This window comes from Condylostylus longicornis, unplaced genomic scaffold, assembly GCF_029603195.1.
Source record: "Condylostylus longicornis isolate FDR11 unplaced genomic scaffold, ASM2960319v2 ptg000001l, whole genome shotgun sequence".
NCBI lineage: Eukaryota > Metazoa > Arthropoda > Insecta > Diptera > Dolichopodidae > Condylostylus > Condylostylus longicornis.
In genome coordinates this window covers 3,473,159-3,496,398 of record NW_026577970.1, presented here as the reverse complement: position 1 = coordinate 3,496,398, position 23,240 = coordinate 3,473,159, and positions in this window count along the sequence as shown.

Sequence of the window (23,240 nt, the reverse complement as noted above, 5' to 3'; positions counted from 1 at the left end):
TTTTTTATCAAAACAACTGCTCATAAAAATATGTCAACTGTTTTTTCGAGTGACTCTTGTCATCCAAAATTAATTATAGTTGATAATTACAGCGCTTAAAATAAATAAAAATTAAAAATACTGAAAAGTAGGGCCAATAAAATCTTGACGTAAAAATGGTTTCTGTGCTACATCTTTTATACCATAAAACATTTTTTCATCTTTGAGAACTTAAATTAAAGTTTAAGCAGCCTGCAAAAATTCTATAAAAAAAAATTTCAAGGTTTCAAAAAATTTCTTACGAAATTATTCAGCTGAAAAAAATCAAGGGAAAAATTTGATTTTCCCAAAGGTTCGAATGCTTGGTATTCCGAAGAAACATAAAATACAGAATCAAGCAGCATGCCAATTTTAAGCCCTTTACTAGGGCTTTTAGAAACTATTTGTTCGAAGTTTATATTTTTTTTTCAGAACGGAAGTTATACTCGTAATCAAAAAAACTTGGATGAATGAAAATTCGTTAAAATCTCTGGAACTCGGAAGCTCTTGAGGTTTGATACCCAATCTGGAATAAAAATTTTACCCATTTTCGAACCTATAACCAATGGTATATGTTGTTGTATACCTTTCAGAATCATCCTGTATATTGGTATATGAATATATCAACATCCACTTTGGTATTCAAAGGCACTTTAAATAATAACACTTGCATGTATAATAAGAATAAAAAATATTGCATGCTTAACAAAATTACGTTGCTTTTGCTTTGATAACACTTTTATCATAATGTTAATTTTTCATTAAAGCTTATAAATATTCACATATTGAGTTTAATTTCGTAAGGAATAAAAACACAAAATTAATATATTCGCCTTGATTATTCAGAAAAAAAGGAACACAAAAAAAAAAATTTAATTACAAATTAAAATCAAAGTTTTACGACAACTTTTTTTAAAACCTATGAGGAGAAGAAGAAATTTACTGATTATTCCGATATGCAATTAACCAAGTGCCAAGTAGTTTCTTTTTTTGTTTTCATAATTTTGCTTCTTTTTGTGTAGTAATGAATATAAAAAATTTATAAAAGCTGTTAATTAAAGATTTACTTTGTGATTATAATTGCTAAGCTGCACGAAACGATTCAATTATAAAAGAAAAAATTTAATTAAGAAAAAAAAAAGAACAGGGAACACCATGTTCCATGTTTCTTTTTTTGTTTTTTGTGTTTTTATTTAAGTTATAAGTTTTGAATGCGTTAAAATGAATAATAGTGACAACTTGTTTTACTTCAGTACTTATATATGGTTTTCTTCTTAATATTTTCGTAATTTACCATGCAAATGGCATGCTGGAACTTCTTTTTTGTCTTATGCCAATCCTATGCTTTTATACCAACGGTAGCGCAATATGACAGTTTCATAAATTTTTATTTGGCTCAAAATTTAATTTAGTGAGAAAATATAATTTCAAAGAACCTAGTTAAATGTGGAGTTCGTAATTAAAAAAATGATTTTCCGATAATCAGTATGAAAACGATTTCATACTGACATCATAGTTGACAATTAAGAATCAAATCAAATACTCAATTAAGGTACTTACCCTTCCTCTATTTATGCTTAGTTGAAAAATCTACTCCAAAAGTGTGTTCTGTTCACAATGGTTTCTTATTTAATACATAAAATTTTAAAGTGAAGAAATGGTTATGGACCAAAAAGCATTATTTCACTTTTGTAAAATAAATTTATAACTCTCATAATTCTGTCTCAGTTTGTTTTGAATTTTGCAGACTTATAATACTAAAAATGAGTATAATATAAAAAAATTCTATTGTTTGTTAAGAAAAAATGTAATTTCAAACTTTAAACTCGATTTGAATTATTGGACTCGATTCGACGACTCTTTAACTTGATTACTGACATTGGACCAATATTATATTTGCATTGATTTGGACCAACATTATTATTATGATGCAAATTATATTGTAATTAAATCTAAGAACGGAAAACTTTAATATAAACATAATTATTATATAGCTGACCTTTTACTTTTATTATTTATTTTATAATGCGGTTTTGATTGAACACTGACTGCCCTCGATTAAAATCTATAAGCGAAAATATATTACATGCAATATATTAAAGAATAAAATATTTAATATTTTTTTTCTTTAAGTTTTCAATGCTTTAAAAAATATCATCAATATCATTTCCATTGTTCATGCTATGTGTAGTTATTATGGTCATTATCCTTAAAGATTTGTTCAAATATTTTCAAAATCTTTTTATTTTCGTATAATATAAATTTATTATGTTTTTTGACTGTTTTGGGTATTATTTTTTAACTTTTCTTATATTGTATTAATTATACGCTTTGCATTAAATACAGGCTGTTCAAAAAGTTTATGTACTAAAATTTGTTAACTGATCCGTTGTTTGGTTTTCACTTATGTAAGTACTACGCTCAAAACGAAATTAAAATAAAATTAAAAAAAAAATGTTGAGAAATTGTTCTAGCACAATATAGTATTGTGTTTTCGAAAAACGAAAAAATATGAATAGTTAAAAATTATTTACACGAGATGGAGGTGATTAAAATATTCTTCGATTGTGTTTGTTAAAGCGGGATTAAGGTGTCATTTACATATTTGCTTTTTCAAAAAATAGGGGTAATAACTTGAGAGGGGAAGAAGGTACAAAATAGAATTTGTCCTATGCCAAATATTATAAAACAAAATTAGTTCAGATATGCCTATGCTTAGTCCCCAGTACAGGGCAAATCGTTATTGTTTCTTAGGGTTTTGTTGGTAAATTTGATGAACATTTTATAATTTTAAAATTTAAAAATAGTCAAAAACAAGAAAAAAAACAAAATCTTTTCTTTTCTTTATTAGCAAAAGAATAAGCTGCGTGATCTGCGGCGAACTCATTTCTACATTAGAGTTCGGCAATTGAGAGAATGAGTTTGTGAATTTAGGTTTTTAATTTTATTTTAAAAATTTTAAATTAATGTAAGTTCTGTATTTTAATTCTTTTATAAATAATTAAAACTATATCATTTTCGACATTCAATTTTATATAATATGTAGATGAATAACTTTTCGACTTGACGCTTAAATTTAAAATCCTATTCTTCACGAAAAATCGCATTGTCTTGAAGAGAAAAAGATATTTTCTTCAATTTCTCGACAAATTACATTTCCGACTTAAGATAATAAAGACACAGAAATTCTCATAGTTTATTTTATTTCATCCTGTATTTTCTGTGAGCATTAATTTTTCAATAACTTCATTTCAAGCTTAATTTTCTTACACATTTCTTTGAAATTTTTCTGTTTTCTCTTTTTAAACACATGTTAAATTAATAAAAATGTTAGGTATTACATGAAAACTTTATTATATACACAAAAAGAAGGTATAAAGAAGTTATTGGAGAAAACACAAGGTTTCGATCATTAAAGGTTTTGTCCTAACAGAATATAATATGATCTATAAAGGAAAAAGAAATTAATTTACTAAAAATGAAATAAAATTTTGAATTAATTTAAGTCATTAATGTGGTCTTTAAAGTTTACTTTGCTTATATTTATTCGTATATCCTTATTTAATCTTTTTATGATTGACTATGTGAATTGCTGTTGTAGGGTGTCATAAAGTTATCACTCCGTTTATAAGGCTAAAAAATATAAGTGAGTGTATAAACATGTACCTATTTTTTATGAGCGTTGAATTCTTAATAATTTCGGCTTTATGTCAGGTCGCATACTAGATACGTAAATGCTCCAGGTATGTAGATTACTTGAGTTTTTATAAAATGTAATATTTCGGTTACTCTATTCCATTTAGGATCGATTATTGCTCTAAAAAAATACTGGTCAAGGTAGCATGAATTATTTAAGTAACTATAATGTTAAAATTTTTAAAATAGCCGTGGGTATCACATAATTGACAAGGTTAACTACATCTTTCCTCGTTTAATTTATGTATGTTTGTTTGTTCTGATAATCATTTACAACTTCTTCCCATTTATTGATAAACACATTAATATAAATTCATCAGTATTTTAAAAAAAAAAAAATTAAATTCAGAATTTTTGGAAGAAAAGAAAAATCAAATCAAAATACGAGTATTCAAAAACAAACAATAATTTTAGACTAGGACACGATTTCAATTTTTATTTTTAATAATCAGGAACGTAAACAGTACACATGCGTATTTTCATATAATCGCTGTACATACAAACAATAAAAATTAAATTAAATTAAAAAACATAAGAAAAGAGGAAAATTACACGAGAACAGAAAAGGAAAAAATTATAATTTTTATGATTTTTTAAACACGAATTTTTAAAAGAAGAAGGATTTCTTAGTGCTGATATGAGTTAATTTTCATTCAAAACTTATTTGTTCTTATATTAATGGGATATTATGCAAGTAATCAAGTATTGCGAAAACAAAAACCCACCAATTTATATGTAGAAATTAGGTTAGATATGATGTTGACCAATTTGATAAGATTTTTAACTGGATTCCGGGGAAAATATTTGATGTACTATGCTATGGTACATTTGACATACTTCTAAAACAAAACAGATATGAAAGTACCCGAAAAAATATACAAACTTCGCAATCTAGATGATTTTCGAATTTTACTATTACTTTAATTTTTCCTCAATCAAAATTCACCGACAACTCAGAATTCAAAATTTTTCTTAATGTTGTGTTTATTCCTTTAGCAGAATTAAAATCATAAAGCTATTGTACTTTTTCTGTAAATTGTGATTATAAAAGATATTTTATGCCTTTAAACGTATTCTCTATTCCATAATAAAATTAAAAAAAAAAATTAATTTTCAATTCAAAATTCAGAATTGCATGCTACAAATTAAATTTAAAATATAAAACGTGTATGTATCAGATATGTACCTGTATATTCCTTAAAGGGAATCAATTCCCAAAAATTCTAACCTATAATTAGGAGTCGTTTCATTATTACATAAAGATGTTAAAAATATTTATTTTTTTTTCTTACCTTCAATCCGTCTCGGTTATTGCCACAAATTATAGCATTTGTGTTAAGGAGATTTTTGGATGCCGCCAAAGATATTTTTTTCATTTTCTTGTTTCTTAATTTTTCGTTCTTATAATTGTTTTTGTTTTTATGCTTTTGGTACTCCTTTAGAACTACACATTTGTGTTAGGTAGTTTGGTTTTTTTTGGATTCATGTTAAGTACACTTGTACTCTCATTTAAACAGTGTTGTTGCGTATCTTTTTGATAAATAATTTGAGTTTTTATTAAAAAATTTCAGCGGATTGTTAAAACAACGACTCCCATTGTTAAAACAACGAACCAACAATAAAGTTACAATGAGGGACCGTGCTGTAACTAGGGATTCAATTTACATTATTGACTATATCTAAGGAGTGAAGCAACGAAATTTGTTGAAAATTAGTTTTTGAATTCTGTTTACGAATTAAAATGAACTGAAAAACATTTCAAAGAAATTGGATCACAAAAATTCAGTCTTTACTAAGAAGTATACTCTAACTACCCTCATTTATAATTTTTTGGGGTACATTAAGCAGAAGATTTCAAAAATTTCAAATAAGTGCCTGAAGGATAATGTGTTCAATTGTTTTCAAAGAATAAATCGAATACTGCGTTCGGTAATGTGCCGTTCACATCAGACTATTTAAAATATGCATGTGCGCTATTTTTGGCTTTCAAAATTATCTGAAACAGTGCTACTATGTTATAGTTTTTCGATTTTTCATTGTTTTTGTTTTGATTTTATTAATTAGTATGTAAGAATCAAATATTCGGAGATTGAAGCAAAAAATGTGTATACAGTAGTTTTTAACTTTGTTTCCACATTTGGATTCCCTACTAAAACTAGTTAATCGAATTGGTTATTAAATTAAGAACAAATTGAATTTGTTCTCAAATAATAGGTAAGAAGGTGAAATCCTGAATTTTATAAATTAAAAATTTTAACTTACTTTACTATTTGAGATTTATTAAGAACCATCAGACAACCAAACAGCCGCATGAAAACAAAAATTGTTTTATAGTTTGTAATATTTTTTTTGTAAATTAAATTTGTCATTAAAAATGTAAATTCTTGAGGGTCGTCATGCGAGGAATAAGTGTACTAAATGTAGTTTGTATGTGCTATATATGTATGTATGTATACAGTGTAGTTTTATTTTTAATATGACTCTTTTGATTTACCTTTTTCTTATAACATAAACTTTATAGTATAAAACATGCACTATTAAAATGAATTATCCCGCTCCAAATTGGAATATTTGGTTGAATGTTATGTTTAACAGAGAGTATTATGTTTTGCTTTTTCCAATTTTTGATTAAATCATCATTTAAAATAACATGATGTTAGGTAATTTACAGTGGCGAAATAACTTAATTTTTTTAAAGTTTTCGTAGTTCCTTTTTGTGCAGGATTTTTGATGATGAACATATTTGAGATCATTTATATAAGATTGTTTATTTGATTTTTAAAAATTGATTGAGTGCAATTACGTTTTTTTTATTATATTAACAGTATAGAGCAATTTGGCTTTGCTATATGAACAGTTTTATATGCTCCAATGTGGAGTAGGATTTAAAATATTTGTTGTAAATGAGATTGTTGTGTTCAATATAAAAATACCTTTATCAATAATACATAAACATTGTATTTTTTCAATAGTTTCTACGATAATAAGTACATTATTAATACTACATCTTGAATATAATATCTTGATATCATAAGTACATCTTGAATATAATATGTTTAGGTAATGGAAACATACGCGTATGTACATTTTTTGGAGCCAGTTTTAAATAATTAAGTATAAATTTAAATTTTTTATAATTTTCCATATTCGAAATATAGCTATTTTCGACATTATACTTAAATAGTCAATTTGTATAATAATGTTATATTAAATTATTTGAAACGAAGAAATAAAATAATAGTTTTTCTTGCTACAAAGCTCGGGCGCCAGTATATATGAAAAACATTGAATAGTAGTAAGGCTGTTTAAGGTATTACTTTAGTGAAAATGTGAATTTTTGTACACATGCGATAATATATTACTGTCTTTGTTGGTTTTAGTTCGACAATGCTAACATTGGTCTGAAAAAATTATTTTTATATTTATTTCATCATATAAGCATTAATTATAAATTTTATTTTGAATGAATCTTTTTTTTCTATTGACTAAAAGTTGTTAATTCGAAAAATCACAAAAATATTTGCCAAAGATTTTTTTCCTGAATTCACAAATGTTTCTATAAAAGTATTGCCAATTTAAAGGCTTAAAATAATATTCAATTCCAATAAAATTTTATTGATTTAAATAATTTAATAACATTGCAATTTTCAATTTATAAATAAAGTTAACACCTATAATTATTTCGATTTAAATTTATTAAGAAATCTTCAAAAAATGAGCCGACAGACATAAATTCTACAGAGTTGATATAACAAATAAATTTTTTTTTCTTTTATTTTCATTGCAATCCTAACTTAATTAAAAATCTTTATAAGAGAAAAACTCACCTAATCCTTAAAAAAATTGAATGCAAATCACAACTGATGATAAAGAAATAAATAAAATCGGGTTAAACCAATGGCTTGTAATGTAGCACTTTTCCCTTCAATAAGTGAAAATACTGCCTTTGAAAACAATCAAGCTATGTACTACAATTCTACATTAATACAATTACTTTCATTCATACAAGAATATATTTCAAGGATTGCATACATTTAGGATGAGTAATGCATGCAATCTTTGAAATAAAACAAAAAAAAATTGAAAGAGGCGTTAACATAATGATCGAATTTAAGCGTTAAGAGAAATAATTTTTTTTTGTAGAAATAACTATATTTTTTAATGGCATAGCATTTACCGTTAGCTTTCTGCATTAATAGAAAATTTGAAAAAGCTTGCAGTTTCGGATATATGAAATGCCAAAAGCTCAAATTTTACAAATTTCGAAAGGCGATACTCCGGACGGGTAGAGATGGAAACTTTTCTTCTAACGAAATGAACTATTTATAAAGCAGTATACAAGAAAAACGATGTCAAAAACTAAAAAAAAACGGGTTTTAGATTACGGTAAATTTTAACGACCACTTTGTTTTTTTAAAGCTTAAGTATAGTACGCTGAGATAGAAGAAGCCAACTCCTACATTTTTGTGTTTGAAAGATTTCATAAATGCTTATTTGGTGCAGTAAATAGATGAGAAATGGTTAATTTTAAGGTTTCGACGGGTTATAACTTTTAGTGGGTGTAGGGGCGGAGCGGAGATAGGTCCATAGTTTCTTTTACAGAAACAAATATCTAGTAAAGATCTATGTATATATGAAATTTCAACTTTCTATCTTCTGTGGTATAGAAGTTAGAACGAACGGACGGAGTGAAACTAACAAGCACTTTTTTTCAAAACTTTTTTGGAAAAGTGCTAAGAAGAAAACATTTTTCACTGAGTATTTTTTTTCGTTAAGCAATTCGTTCTTAAATGTATAAAAGGAATGATTTATGGTGTTTAATAATAGAGCGCTAAATATAATTTTGTATATCAAAATAAAAAAAAATAAAATAAATAAAAAAACTTAAATGAAAATCCTTACCGCTTGTAAAAGAATGAACAGCTTAAATGTCATTAAAGATTTTAAAACATTTTGTTTTGGTTTCATGTTCATATGGGTTATAAGAGAAAATTAATTTGTAACAGATTTAAAAAAAAAGGATATCTTAATTAATTATAAGATTCTGGTAAAAATTTTGCTTAAAGACTTATTCCGAAATTTTTGAAAACATATAATTGTAAATATTTAATTGTTTCATTCTAAGGTTTTAAAGTGAAATTATGAAATTGTAGTGATTTAAAATGATATTTAAATTATTTACATTGCGAACAACATAAAAAATTTTGATTAGTTAAATTTTAGTTTCGGACTTATTAATATTGGGGGGCTCACTAACATAACTAAAGAAAACATTACTCAAACTCAATTGACATTTTGCAATAGCTTAAACTAATGTTTAAATATAGCTTAAAATTATGTTGAAAATTTAATACTAAAACATTTTATAAACATCACCATCACGCATTCGTTATAATTTCGAATAACTTCTCAAAACACTTCTCTTTTATAGTTCACACAATTCTTTCAATTTTACGTTATTCTGTCCAGATTTACTTAAAATAATCAATTGATTTTAGGTGGGGATAAATCAATTTGTACATATTTGGTATATATTAATTGGACTAGTTTGCATTTATTACAAATATCTTTGTAAAATGTAATACCTAACAATATATTATAATAATCATATGTATAACGTGCAAGCAAAGTTTTCAATATTAAAATAAAGTTGTTACTGCACATTAGAGTGTGCCTAGTCGTTCTCATCTTTTAAAATTTTAATCATCCATTTTTAATAATACGAAGTTTCATGAGTTAACGAAATGCATTTCAATTTTGAATATTGAGAAACCTGTCGAGTTTCACAGAAATTTTGTTAATAAGAATAAACAAAAAAAATCTGCATAAAACTGAGGAACAGATGACCAACTTAGCCAAAGGAACCAGTTAAGGCATACAAATTGTAAGAATTTTTTACGTTTTCCAGGCAAGCGCTGTACTCATTAAGCTACTGAGATATGAAAAAAAGGTCGGAAAATTGTTAAACAAAAATTATTTGTCAATTAATATGATTAAAATCTATGATAACTTTTAAGCCATCAATTAGAATCTTTTAAAATTTTAAAAACTTGTTTCAATAATAATTTCAACTATACATAATTGTAAACTTGAACGGTATCTTATAGGAACTGTTATACTGCATTTATAATTATTCGCACAAGTATAATGTTAAATGCAATATAACAGTTTATAAGATATGGAATGGAGTTTAATGGAACTGTTAGAACCACTAATTAGAAACAAACATAATTAAAAATACGAGTATAATCTTTATCGTAAATTTTTTGGAATTATACTGGAATTATTCATTAGTATAAATATCACAGAGTTGACACGATCAACTCACAACATATTCCATGTTAACATTTAAATTTTAAAAATTTTATTAATTTCTGAATTTCCATATAAAATTAAAAAATTTACTCCAGTGTAATTGCAAATGAGATGAATTCTTGATTTTTTTTTTACCATTTAAAAAAAACAAAAATTGTTCTTAAAAATTAATTACTTACATTTTTTTATGCCATACCATATTATTCATAAAAAAGGACTTATTTTTTATTAAAATGTTTGTATAGGTGAGAGTTCACACTTCTGTATTCACAAATGTGTGTATGCGTTTCAAGAAATAAGTACTTGCTTTGTAGTTAATGATAATTAAAAAACAAAAGCAAGAAACAAAAACGAATGGCACCAAAAGAAAAACTTAATTATTAAATAAATTAATATTGTAAAGATAATTAATCAAGAATAACAACAACAACAACAACAACAAAATAATAAATAAATAAAAATTAACAGAAAGGAAAATGAAATCCTTTTTTTTTTTTTGCAAGCAATTCCCATTTAATTTACAAGTGTACAATAATTATTAATATTGTAAGTTATGTATAGTAGTATTAAATGAAGTACACTAGGTGGTGTTACTCTATGAATAATAAAAGTATAAAATGTTGACATTATAACGAATTGAAAAATATGAAAATTTCCAGTTCATTTATCACTTTCAACAACTCCAGCACGCATTTCCTGAATAAAGTTAAATATAATATTAAATATTAAAGTTAAATATAATATGCTATTAAATAAAAAATAAAATGAAATAAATTGATAATTTTGTTTTGGCCTCATGTCCGTATTAAATTTTTAAATAATATTTATAGTTTTGCATAAACCTGAAAAAAATAATAGTGTAGGTGCAGGAATGTAAATATAAGTAAGTGTATCTGGACAGATTTATTGGAACTTGAAAGATATCACTTAAATTTAGTTTTAAAATTTGTAAGGAACAAATGTTCTTACGAATATCCAAAATTTTTGTTTTCTCAAAATTTAAAAAAAACATAAAGCTTCAAAACAAAATCGAAAGGAAAGATATTTAAGCAAAAGTTTCTCATTCAGCTTCTTCTGATGTGATTTTATTAATTAAGATATCCAAATGAGTGTAGGGAATCCTGTTATCTTTAACGCGATCCTAATCTTTTCAAGTATTGTTAAGGGAATAACAAGTTGTTGATTTAACTTATATTTATTTCTGTTCACAGATTTAGGAAGAGTTGCAGAAAACAAAAACATCTAAATCATCTAATATCTAAATACCTAAAATTAATTCTCACATTATGCTTTCAAATTCCTCTATGTATATCTTTATCATGTGAACATTATAAATTCACTATTACCGATTTTTTATTTGCCAGTGAACCTCCTATATTGAGCCGATGTTTTCATTTACTATTTTGTAGATTTTAAATTTTAGAATGGGTCGATGATGCAACGCAATGTAGGTCACAAGATCTATATTTACTGTTTTGTAAACGATTAATTGAGGTAAGTGTGCACATTCTATCGCAAACTAATTTTAATCGAAATCACTTTATGAAACATATAAACATAATAATATTCTATTTTATTTTTCGGGTAAATTTTTTAAATTAGTGCAAATATTTCCTAGCTCTTACTAGTAATAACTTGGCACTAATTGTCATCTGCGCTATGCTTAAAATATTGACATAATTTACAATTTCACTAGAGTTTTAAAAATTTAACAGAACGAAAAACTATTTTTACTTTTAATAATTTTCAGGAAAATTCATTTATGAATTTATTTTTAAATCTACAATATTATATAAGTATGCATGTGTATGTAATACAAATATAGTTACTGTCATTTTTATAGTTAATATTAAATAATAATAATAATAATAAAATTAATGAAAATAACTACCATTTTTATTACATTTTTTTTTATATCTTTCATCTACAGATACAATCAAAGAAGGAATGAACAAAAAAAAAAAAGAAAATTTTAACGGGCCAAGAAACAAAAGAATTAAAGGAGCGAAAAAAGAAATTAATTTGTTATACGTTATGTCAAAATGTCTCACCTACACTCTAATGCAGTAAACAATTCTACACATATAACAAGAATAATAAGAAGAAACAATAAAAAATATTTGTAATAAATTGATTGAAATGTCGGAAAAGGTGAGTTTTTTTTAACCAAAAGCAAAACAAAAAAAAAAACTAGAAATCTACAATGGTCACCTTTTCTATTCTCTTTTTTCTTTTAAATGGTTAGAATTTGTTAAGATAGTTCCCTTCTCTAATATTCCATTACTTGATTTACCTGACTTTTTATTAAATATCATAAATAATGTACGTGTTTGTAGAAATATATATATGCGATTGTATAAAAGGGGAACTAATGAAATTATTGCATTACGATCTATTGTTATTTTTATTATCCTTTATTGTTAATATTATTGCTACCATTTTATTTAAGTGACTTAATTAAAAAAAGAAAAAAAATTAAAAATTAAGAAAAAATATCACTTTGCCAGTTGTTTTTGTTGATTAATCGTTATGTATGTTTTGCTTTTAATTTCGACAATCTAATTTTCGATTTAAAGATCAAACATGTAGTAACTGATTTTAAAAATTGTTGGTAGATTAGTATGATGTTAGTAGTTAGTAGATTTCAATGAACAGAGCGCGGTCTAATGAAGTTCAAACAAAACAAAATCATAAGTTTTTATACCCTGCACCTTCGTGAAGGGTATATCCACTATGGTATGGAGTTTGTACCCACCTGAAGAAGCCACCTGTGGTATGGACATCTGCGGATTTAGACATGTCCATTCGTCCGTCCGTCCGTCCGTCCGTCCGACTGAACGTCATCTCAAAAACGAATAATGCAATCGACACCAAACTTTCACAAGTTGTTTCTTTTGTGCCAAGGACGAACCCTATTGTAATTGGAGCAATTCGAACAATACGTTTGGTTAGCTGCCATCCAACTCAAAGAGTTCATTTTGAATATTTTAAAAACTTATAAAGGTATAAGTATGAAATTTTGTATACGTGTGTCCAATTATATTTTGTATACGAACCTGTACCGTTTCGGGTGACTGCCATAGAAATCCAAAAGCAAATTTTATATTATATTCGGAAAAACAATAAAGCTAGATGCAAAAAACTTGGCAGTCGTGTGTCCAATTATAGGTCAGATATATCCGTGAAGTTTCTTTAGAATGAGTAATTGGTATACAAAAACGAAAGGTGCTGGACATAATTCAATCGGTTTGTAAAAACTCAAACGTTTTTCCTTGTTTTTTTTTCGAAAAGATCGTATTCCGAGTTTAGATAGTGTACACTCTTAAAAACTTTCAATAAGAATTTTTAGTATAGTTCTTTGTTAAAACGAGGATCCGATTTAATCAAATACTTTGATTTTTGAGTTTTTTTCCAGGAGTCTAGGAAAAAAAATTCAACGAACTATACTCGTATTGAGAAAATTAATTACAGAATTTAGTACAACCAGCAAGAACTTAACATAACATAAAAAATTAATAAAATAACCCAAAATATTTAAGTTTTGTTACTGGCCCTTCAGGCATTTCTTTAAATTAAAATTGTTTACGTTGTTTGGTAGATAACGCAAACTCTTTTATATAAATTAATTTTTTTTTGTACTCGTAATTACTTATACTTACATTTACTATAACTTTATTTTTAATAAAACAGACCATTAAATAACTTATCACGGTTCTTAATTTCAATGCTTTAATTTTACTACCAGACTCTAAATATTTTCGGGGCATAACTCTGTATATTTGTACAGTATTTAACCTATTATTTTTTTTTTATTTTATAAATTATTACCGACCGTATTGTGTAAACAATAGGTAGGTTATGTGATGGCAACAAATTTTGCATATCGAGTTTTCGGTGGGAATGCACTTCTCCATAGTAGGGAAGTGTAAGTAAACTATTTTTAGCAACCTGTCGGTCCATCGGTCTGTCGGTCTGTCGGTTTGTCGGTCTGTCGGTCTGTCGGTATGTCCGTCTGTCGGTCTGTCGGTCTGTCGGTCTGTCGGTCTGTCGGTCTGTGTGTGCACGCGTGTGTCTCAAGTTCTGCTGAACCGATTTTGATGAAATTTTATATGTAAGTTTATTTCCACCATGGCACGGATTGATCAGCTTTTGGGATATATCAGGCCTCGGGAACTGCACTTTTTAGCGGGCCTGTTTTACATTTTTGAACATTTTGAAGAAAGTATTCAACCGATTTACTTGAAATTTTATATATAAAGTTTTCTCGACCGTCCGCGAAAATTCCTAACTTTTGAAAGAAATCAGGCATTAGCAACTGGACGTTTACTACGGGCCAAATATACATTTTTGTGCGTATAAAAAGAAATAATTGACCGATTTCATTGAAATTTAATATTTGAATTCTTCGTATTAAAACAATGAACATATAAATTTTTTTGGAAAGATTAGGGCTCGAAAACTGGTTTGCGGGCCGATTTTCAGAGCATTTCAGGGAATTCGGGTAGCACAAAGCGAAACTCTACTAAGAGCCAAATTTACATTTTTCTAGGTATGTTAACTATAAGCTTACTACTGTCCTAAAAATTGGAAAGAAATATTTAAAAGACATTTTTATAATATTCCGTAACACTTTTACTTAACTAGATAATATACAATGCGGTCGGTTATGTGCTGACCACATCAGATTTTTTTTTTTAATATACAAGCTCCATTAGGTTGTTAAGATTTTATCACAAATTCTATATTAATTATATTACATTCTTTTTGGATGTGTTATTCACTAACTATTAAATCATTCATAAGATTAGGCTTATTATATTATATAGGAGATTTTTGAGTGTTCTCCTAAAATAAAAACTATGCTTATGGAAAAATTCTAGAATATTAAATAATTATTTAGCTAATATAAAATACTTGTTTAAATAGGATGTTTTTTTTTGGAATTGTAAAACACAAAAAAACTCTAAAAATACAAATTAATTTTTGAAACGAATATTTATTTATTACATATCAGTAAGTAAGACTTAATAAAAACCTATAATGAAATTCCGTTCATTAAAACTTATGCGGTTAAATAATGAATGAAATATTTAGTGTACGTTCCGAAAATCCGTTTCAGCGGATTGTCCAATTTGAGAACTATTACGGGTGACATTTATATCTCAGGGGAACAAAAAACACCTTTTATAAAAGAATTACATATACATATTTTGTTGAAAGAATTTGAACATAACGTGGGTGAAGCTAAAATTTAATTAAGCGATTTAAGTCAATAAAAAACTAGCCGAAAACATAAATTGGATGTTCTCTATGCCACGAGTAAAATTAGTTTAACTGTTTTGAACAGCGGTATAGTTTACGATTTAGGGAATGTGAAAATTTTATGAATCCAAAAAGTTTGTCTATCCCTGAGCTTCTGTATTTGCGTTCCTTTTCAAAATTTCGAATTGTTTTTAATATAAATATTAATCGTTATTATGACCACGGCCATTTTGACAGTTCCATTGAGACATTGGCAGCTCCATTGAGAGGTATTAAAAATTCTGCTCCTTTAAATTTATTTTAGATTTAGACTCCCTATGCTTTAGATTTAAATTAGATAATTAGGAATATATTCAGAAATTTACAGACAAACAACCTTACAAGAAATTTTTAAAGACTGTTTGTTTAACGAAATGGACACTTGGCTCTAGGCGAAATTTGATTAGATTTATTTTGCGTCAAAAACGTTTCGTAGAATTCTGGTAAATAATTCACTAATAGGATATCGTTCTGATTTATATATGTGAGAGCAAAATTAAAATTTTATTTAATAAAAAAAAAATTTAATTTGTTTATTTTCGTCTTTAATTTTCCTTTTACCATTTTATTTTAATTTTGTGTTTTCTTATTTTTTCTGTTTCTATAATAAAATTGTATTTATTTTTATTCTCCAAGTATACAACATGCATGTTTGTACATATGTGTATATATTTTTTTATTTAATCATAAAACTGATGAGAATGTGTATTAATTAAATACTTGATGAAAATTTTTAATTATAATCGGAAAAAAAAATGAAAAAAGTATAAAGTAAAAAATGCGAATGTAAGGTATGTCACACCTGTAATTTTTCTTTTCACAACCGTATGTAATTTTCTTCCTTTTTTCTTTCTTTTGTGCAAATCCTTTTTTTTTATAACACAAAATTAACAAAAATATCAAATCTAATCAAATTTATTTTTTTTTACCTTTTTTAACTTTTTTTCTTAAAGGGTATACTTTAAGGTATGAAAGTGAGGAATGTACATGTGGATATGTCGGGGCTTAATAAATATCATACGTGTGTGTGAAACGCATTCCGTAATTTTATTTATGGATTAGAATATTTTAACAGCTCACAAGTGGATTGAAGTTGATTTGATCAAAAATATTTTTTTTACTTTGTTCATTTTTGTTCGAAATTTTTGTTGATTTTTTTTTTTTAATTTAGAGCATCCTTTTTTTTTGGAGTAGATATTTTAGTCTTTGATATGTTATACAAGTACATTTATATAGTAAATTATTTTTTTTTTTCTTAATTTTCTCATTTGAATCATGCATGTATACATAAATTTATTCAAAATTTATTAAAAAATTATATAAAGACCAGGAAGTGTGAAATCGATTGATTCAACTCTAAGATACTAATGTAAATTCTTCAATATTAAGTCAAATTCTATGTAGAATTTAAGCAGGCTTTGCGCGACAAAACCACTTATCTGAATAATCGAGCATTCAATTCAAGTTTTCTCGGCAATTAAAAAAACTTACCAGAAATTGTGAGCAGTGGTGATATTTATACGAAGTGTGGTTTCTTTTAATAATGTTATTCTTTTTATAATGTTGAATTTTTGTTGTGTGCATGATTCAAAATGGATTCGATCTCTTTTAAAAAATTGAACTTCATTTAGGATTTGTACATTGTACATTTTTTTTAAGTTTCATGTCTAATTGAATTTATTTGGATTTTAAATCCAATTGAATGCTGACTTTATTTGGACAATTGAAAATTTATTGACCTTATAAAACTAAACCATCTATTAAAGATAAATGTTACTTTAATATTTTTTTAAAATTATGGTGTTTGTAAGTTCAATTGGAAAATATAAAAGTTGATTGTAAATAGCACATGCTTTACGATAATTCTGAAGAAAGTGACGAAATATTAAGAATGAAAACACTATATAACAGAAGATGCATTTTTTACCAAATTTGAGTCTAACAAATAAAAAATATGGTACTCGTACATTTTACTCTATAATAATTAACTCAATATTTTGAATAAGTTATTATAATAACACATTTAAATAGTCCAATAGCAAAACTTTATTTTCTTACTAGTATTACAAACCGAATAGCTCTAATAGAATATTATTGTAACCTTTTTTAAATTCACACATTGAACGTTCAAAATAAATTACACATACTACCTATGTATATATTTTGTGCTTATTTATAAATATTGAACTTGTTATAATTGAAGAGAGTTGAGTTGGAATGGGCACTGATGATGTTGGGTTTGTTAATGGTGAATGGAATAGAAATTTTATTAAATTTATTAATTCAAAAATTCATAAATTTTTCAGGTAAACACAAAAAAATTAACATAAAATGTATACGTAAATAAAGCATGTGTGAATATGTTTTAGTTATACATGACTCTACCCAATCATTTTATTTTGATTATTTTAAAATATTTTAAAAGTATTAGTGAATCTTATTCTTCCTTTTCTTTTTTTTTTTTTAATTTTGGTCCACACTTTTAGGGATAAGCATTCCTGGTTTCAGCAATTCTATTTTTATTTTCTAACTTTACATAATATGTAGTTTAAAGGTTGCATGCATTTAAATTTCAATCCTATTAAATTTTATGACCCCTGAATAACAAAAATTTCATATACATATGTTGTCCCGATAACAAATTAGATCTTTTTCTTTCAAAGGATTTTTAGCTTAACAAGGTGTTATGAATCATGAATTTATATAGGGAGGATATTTTTGGTAAAAAAAAAAATAAATGAGTAACGAAAATTCATTAAAAGTGGTTTGTAAATGATTTGATTTTGCACGAAAATAGAAAGGTTTGTAACAAGGATGAACAAAATTAAAGAGTTATGGGGATACTAATTTAGTTATGTTGAAAGTTCCTTTTTATTTTGTTTTTTTTTTCTTCTGCATATTCATTTTATATCTTTAAAAATTTTCAATATTTTATTCATAAATTTTATATTAGTTTTAATGCAAATATGTGTACAAATTATTTTCAGGTGAATAATTTTGGTTCAGGTGTTGTATGACAGTTAAATAAATATTGTATCACTGGAACAAGACTTTTGTACTCCAACACAGAAAATAATAATTATTTTTTTCATTTAATTCCAATTTATTGAACTTTGCATTTTGGTAATTGGTTTAATTTTTTGAAAATTCCTAACTCCTGGAAAAACCCTTAATCATTGTTAGTGCTGCAATATACGAGTATTAATTCGCAAATGAGTAGAGTCACAAATTTGTTGCATAATTTTTTAATTGCGATTACATGTGTAAGTGAAAAAATTGTTTTTCGTTTATGTGAAAGTAAACGATGCTTATGTTTTGATTTCTTATTTTCCTGAGATACTCGATGTTCTGAAATGTATGGGAATTAATCGGATTTAAAACAAAAATCTTCAAATGGGCTTGAAATTTTTATTAATTTTTGAATCCTCAACACATTCTAAAATATGGGTCTTTCTTAAAAATTCAAAATTAGTTTGTAGTCTGGGCAGTACCAAATTTAATTGTACTCCGGTTTTTAGTCTGTGTAGTACTAAATTTGATTGTACTCGAACAAGTGAAAGCAGAAAATGGTAGATATTTCAATTTTTTTCTGCAGTTGAACACCTTTTAGACTTACGATTATCTTCTTTCAATGCTGCTAAATGATCCGTACATCCATAGACGTGCGGAGCTTAAACAAATAAACATATGAATATGTTCATATTATATAAATGTTCGTATATGTTAGGATGGTCGTCAATCGGGTCAATTTTTAATCAAGGAATTTATGTTCATATGAATGAATTTTCATATAATTTTTTTTTTTTGTTTTAGAATACGAGTGTTGTGTTTAGTGAAAGGATAATTATAATTTATTCAATAGAATATTTTTCACCATATACGTAATATTTTGCATATTGTATAGAAACACAATATTTGTGGTATACTTGTGTATTTTAAATATATAAAAATAATTTATTAGAAAGAAACAAAAAAGTGTGAATAAATTGAAGAGAAGAGGAGGAAGAGTGAGAAAGAAAAAGTGAAATTTAATCTTAATATATTTTCTTTTAAATGCATATATGGAAATTTTTTTGGTTTGTAATTTTTTTATTTTATTTATTTTGATAAAATCATTAAAGGACAAAATTAATAGAATTATGAATATTAATTTTATAATTATAATAAACTATATTTTTAGAATTTTAATTAATACATGACTTTTCGCACTATTACTATATATATAAGTGATAACATGTTATAAAAAATCATGATGAACAAGAAGAATTTTTGATAAGATTTTTCATATTTTTTAATTAAAATTTTTATGATAATTTTAATGTTTCATTTAGATTTTTAGAACAGGATGAAGCCATTTTGAATGAATTTTCATTACATAACCACTATTTGCCTCTATATTATTAAGGATCAATCAATGATTATATAAAAGCAGCAAATTTTTGGTTGTAGAAATTAAAAAAGTATTTCAAAATTTTATTAATATTTTGAAGAGTAAAATTTTTGTATATTAACCTGTAGTTTACGAGAAATCTCACACAGAACTAACCGAATTCTCAAAATATGGCACAATCCAGGATGATGCAAAAATGATTTTTGGTGGCATCTTATGACTTTATTTCTCTAAAAGGGAGGAACATGTTATGGTCAACTTAATGAATTGTTACTTAATGAATTTTTTTTTTAAATATGCCTGAAACTTATCCAGATTAGATATAATAACTATGTATAGTTAAAAATCTAATTTATTATAAGGCTATTGTTAAATTTTTTAATTTTTGCTCTATACATTATTTTACAAAATTAAATTTTCTAAAACTGAATTTATTTTTAATAAATTAAACAATTTCTCCTTAATACATAAATTTTCTCACATTGTAGAGATATCATTAATAAACCTTTGAAAAAAAAATCTAGTAATTTAAATTTTTATCATATTGCAGTTCTATTCCACCATTGTGATTTAAAACTTAAGTTATGACATAAAAACTTTTATTTTTTTTAAAAAAATTTTAATTTTTTAATATTCAAAGTAATATGTTGAAATATGATTATTAACTTATATGTGGCAATTGTAATTAAACTCTAAGTTTTCGTAAAATTGACTGTAAGAAAAATGTTTTAAATTTTTTTTTTTAATATCGTAAGCATATATTTATGAATACGTGTGTATACCAACATGGTTATATGCTACAGAACATTAGTTAAAGTGTACTATACAACAATCATGCTAATTGTATGAATGCGTTCTACAATTTGTTTTTACGCTCCAGGAAAAAATTTAATAAGAAAATATTAAAAATTTAATTTTTTCCTTGTATTTTTATTAGCAATTCTTTGTTTAAAACCATTATTGACAAAAAATATCATCTAAAACCTTATGCATATTAATAATAGTTAAAGATGTGATCATTTAAGTGTATTAGTATTTTGTGATTATAAAGAAAATATTGGGTCCAATTTATATTTAAAAAGAGAATGTTTATTAAGTATAGAAAAATATTTTTTATGAATTTTAATATTTAACGGACGGTTCGAACCTACTCGGCCTTTCCTAGTTTCCGGACCTTTTTCAGGGGAATTTGAAAATGCATGTATGGATTTAAAGCGTTGTAACTATAATAAAATTTTATTAAATTAAATATATTTCTTATAATATTTCACAAGAGTATTTATTAAAACGTTTTGTATTGTTTGAGCATGTGATATGCTGTAAAACATTCTCCTTTATGCAGTTGAACCTGACAAAATTGACAAACATGTCTAGTTTCGCTAATTTTTCCATGCGAACTGCAGACTTTGCACGATTTTTTAGGATATGTTTTCTTCCCTGTTTCCACGATTAGTGAAGCGGTGTGCCGCTTCATGTTTCCTAAAAATTTACCTTCTGAATCCACTCTTGTAGTTCTTCTTATTGGTTGAATATTAGTACCAGTTTCCTCAAGTTTCATCAAGGTCGTCAAACTCAACATCACTTCCCGATAAGTTTTCTAAAAACTCTTTGCTGCTTGCTATCTTTACAGTTATAAAATTATTTAGAGATATTTCCTAAAATCAAAACTACGCTGTAGGAAAAACAGGCGAATAGTACTTTAAATCATAGTATCAAGAAGAGATAACAATGTTCATAAAAGAACACCGCTAATGCAACATAAAAATTTATGCGAGAACGTAAATCTACGTGGCCCTTTCTAGCAAGTCAGAATGGAAAAGCGTAAATCTATGGGGGCCCGTCGGTTAAGTGTTAAAAAAAATAAAAATTAAGTTCCCGTACACCTATAGATAAAAGAAAAATTTTCTTTTTTATAGTTTAGTAATTCTCATTCAGCTTGAAAAAATACTGCTTTTAAAAACTAATCTAAACCACATTACTTCAATTACATATTATGTATATACTTTCATTTATATACTAAAATATATAAAATTATTGCATACATTTCGGATGAGTAAAAAAAAATTTAAAGAAGTGTTAAAATCATGCTGAAACTCATTGTTTATTTGCGTGAATTAAAATTGATAACTTCTTTAAACAAAATTAACAATTTATTAGCGTCTAGAAGATCCTAAATGCTAAAATTTCATGTTCATTAGTTAATGAAATATTTAATGCACTTATTATACATAATATGAAAATGAAAATGTTGTTAGTATAGTTACTCTTTTTACACGAAAAATTTATTTTGATTTTCAAATATTTTCAAATCAAATGACAAATTTTTGGAGCTGAATGTTGTTGTCGTAAAGTGAGAATCTTTTCCGATGCTTTTCTGCTTTTCTAATGATAATTTGTATAATATTTTTTGAAATATCTGTCCGCAGTTAACTCCAAAATTTCAATATGGTCAAATTAAATTATGAAAAAAAAACTATTATGCGTTCGAAATTCGGGTTATATTTAAAGATAAGTAATAGAGGCTGATAACGGACTATCTGAGTGAAGTAAAATATAAAATACTGAAAAAATGCCAACTTTTAAAATTCGAAACCATAGAGTTATAAATAACCTTAAACAATTCTAAACCTTGAATTTTTTCTTAAAATTATAAAGATAATTTGCCTGATTTCATCAGTAGTTATTTAAATTATGTGTTTAAAAAGTTCGAATTGAGTACATTGTAATATTTACCTTATTATAATCGAATTAATTAGGGAACAAATTTATCCTAATTAATTGCTTTAAAAATTCAAAGCTTTTATATAATTAAATTTTGTTGTAATGAAATATGGTGTAATCAACTTTGTTAATGATTTTAAAAGAATAGTTCTAATATGCGAGCAAAGAATTTGTGTGAAAATATTTTTGTAACTTAAATTTTATTTATTCTATTATCATTTACATTGAAAATATTAGGGTTAAAGGAGAAGATGTTGCAAATAAAGCATAATCGATTCCCTGTTTTCAAAATCATTAGTAGAATTCTTTTTCAAACACGTAAACCATACACATAAAAATTCAAAAAATATCCGCAAAAACATTAAAATTAATCTTTTTAACCATAGAGGATAATCTCAAGTTCATAAACAAGAACTCTTTAAATCTATAGGTAATATGAAAATTCATTTTATGAACTTGTTGCCATAATTTCCTATTGGTTAACATATTATTGTGTATTTCTCCGCAATACATACACATACACATACCCATAATATATACAAGAAATATTATACAGACTGATGATATTTAAACAAATGATAATTTAAAAAAAATTACTACATATTAGTTAAGTGCATTGAGAAGGCTTTGCTACCTTCATACCTTTGATGAAATTGAATGGATCATTATTTACCATAGGTTATGAGATATTTATAAAAAAATAAAGAAAAAATTTATTTAAAATGTTAGTTAATATGAGAATGGAAAAAATAATTTTCATTTTTGTTATTTTTCACACTTTAATCTGCTTAATATTATG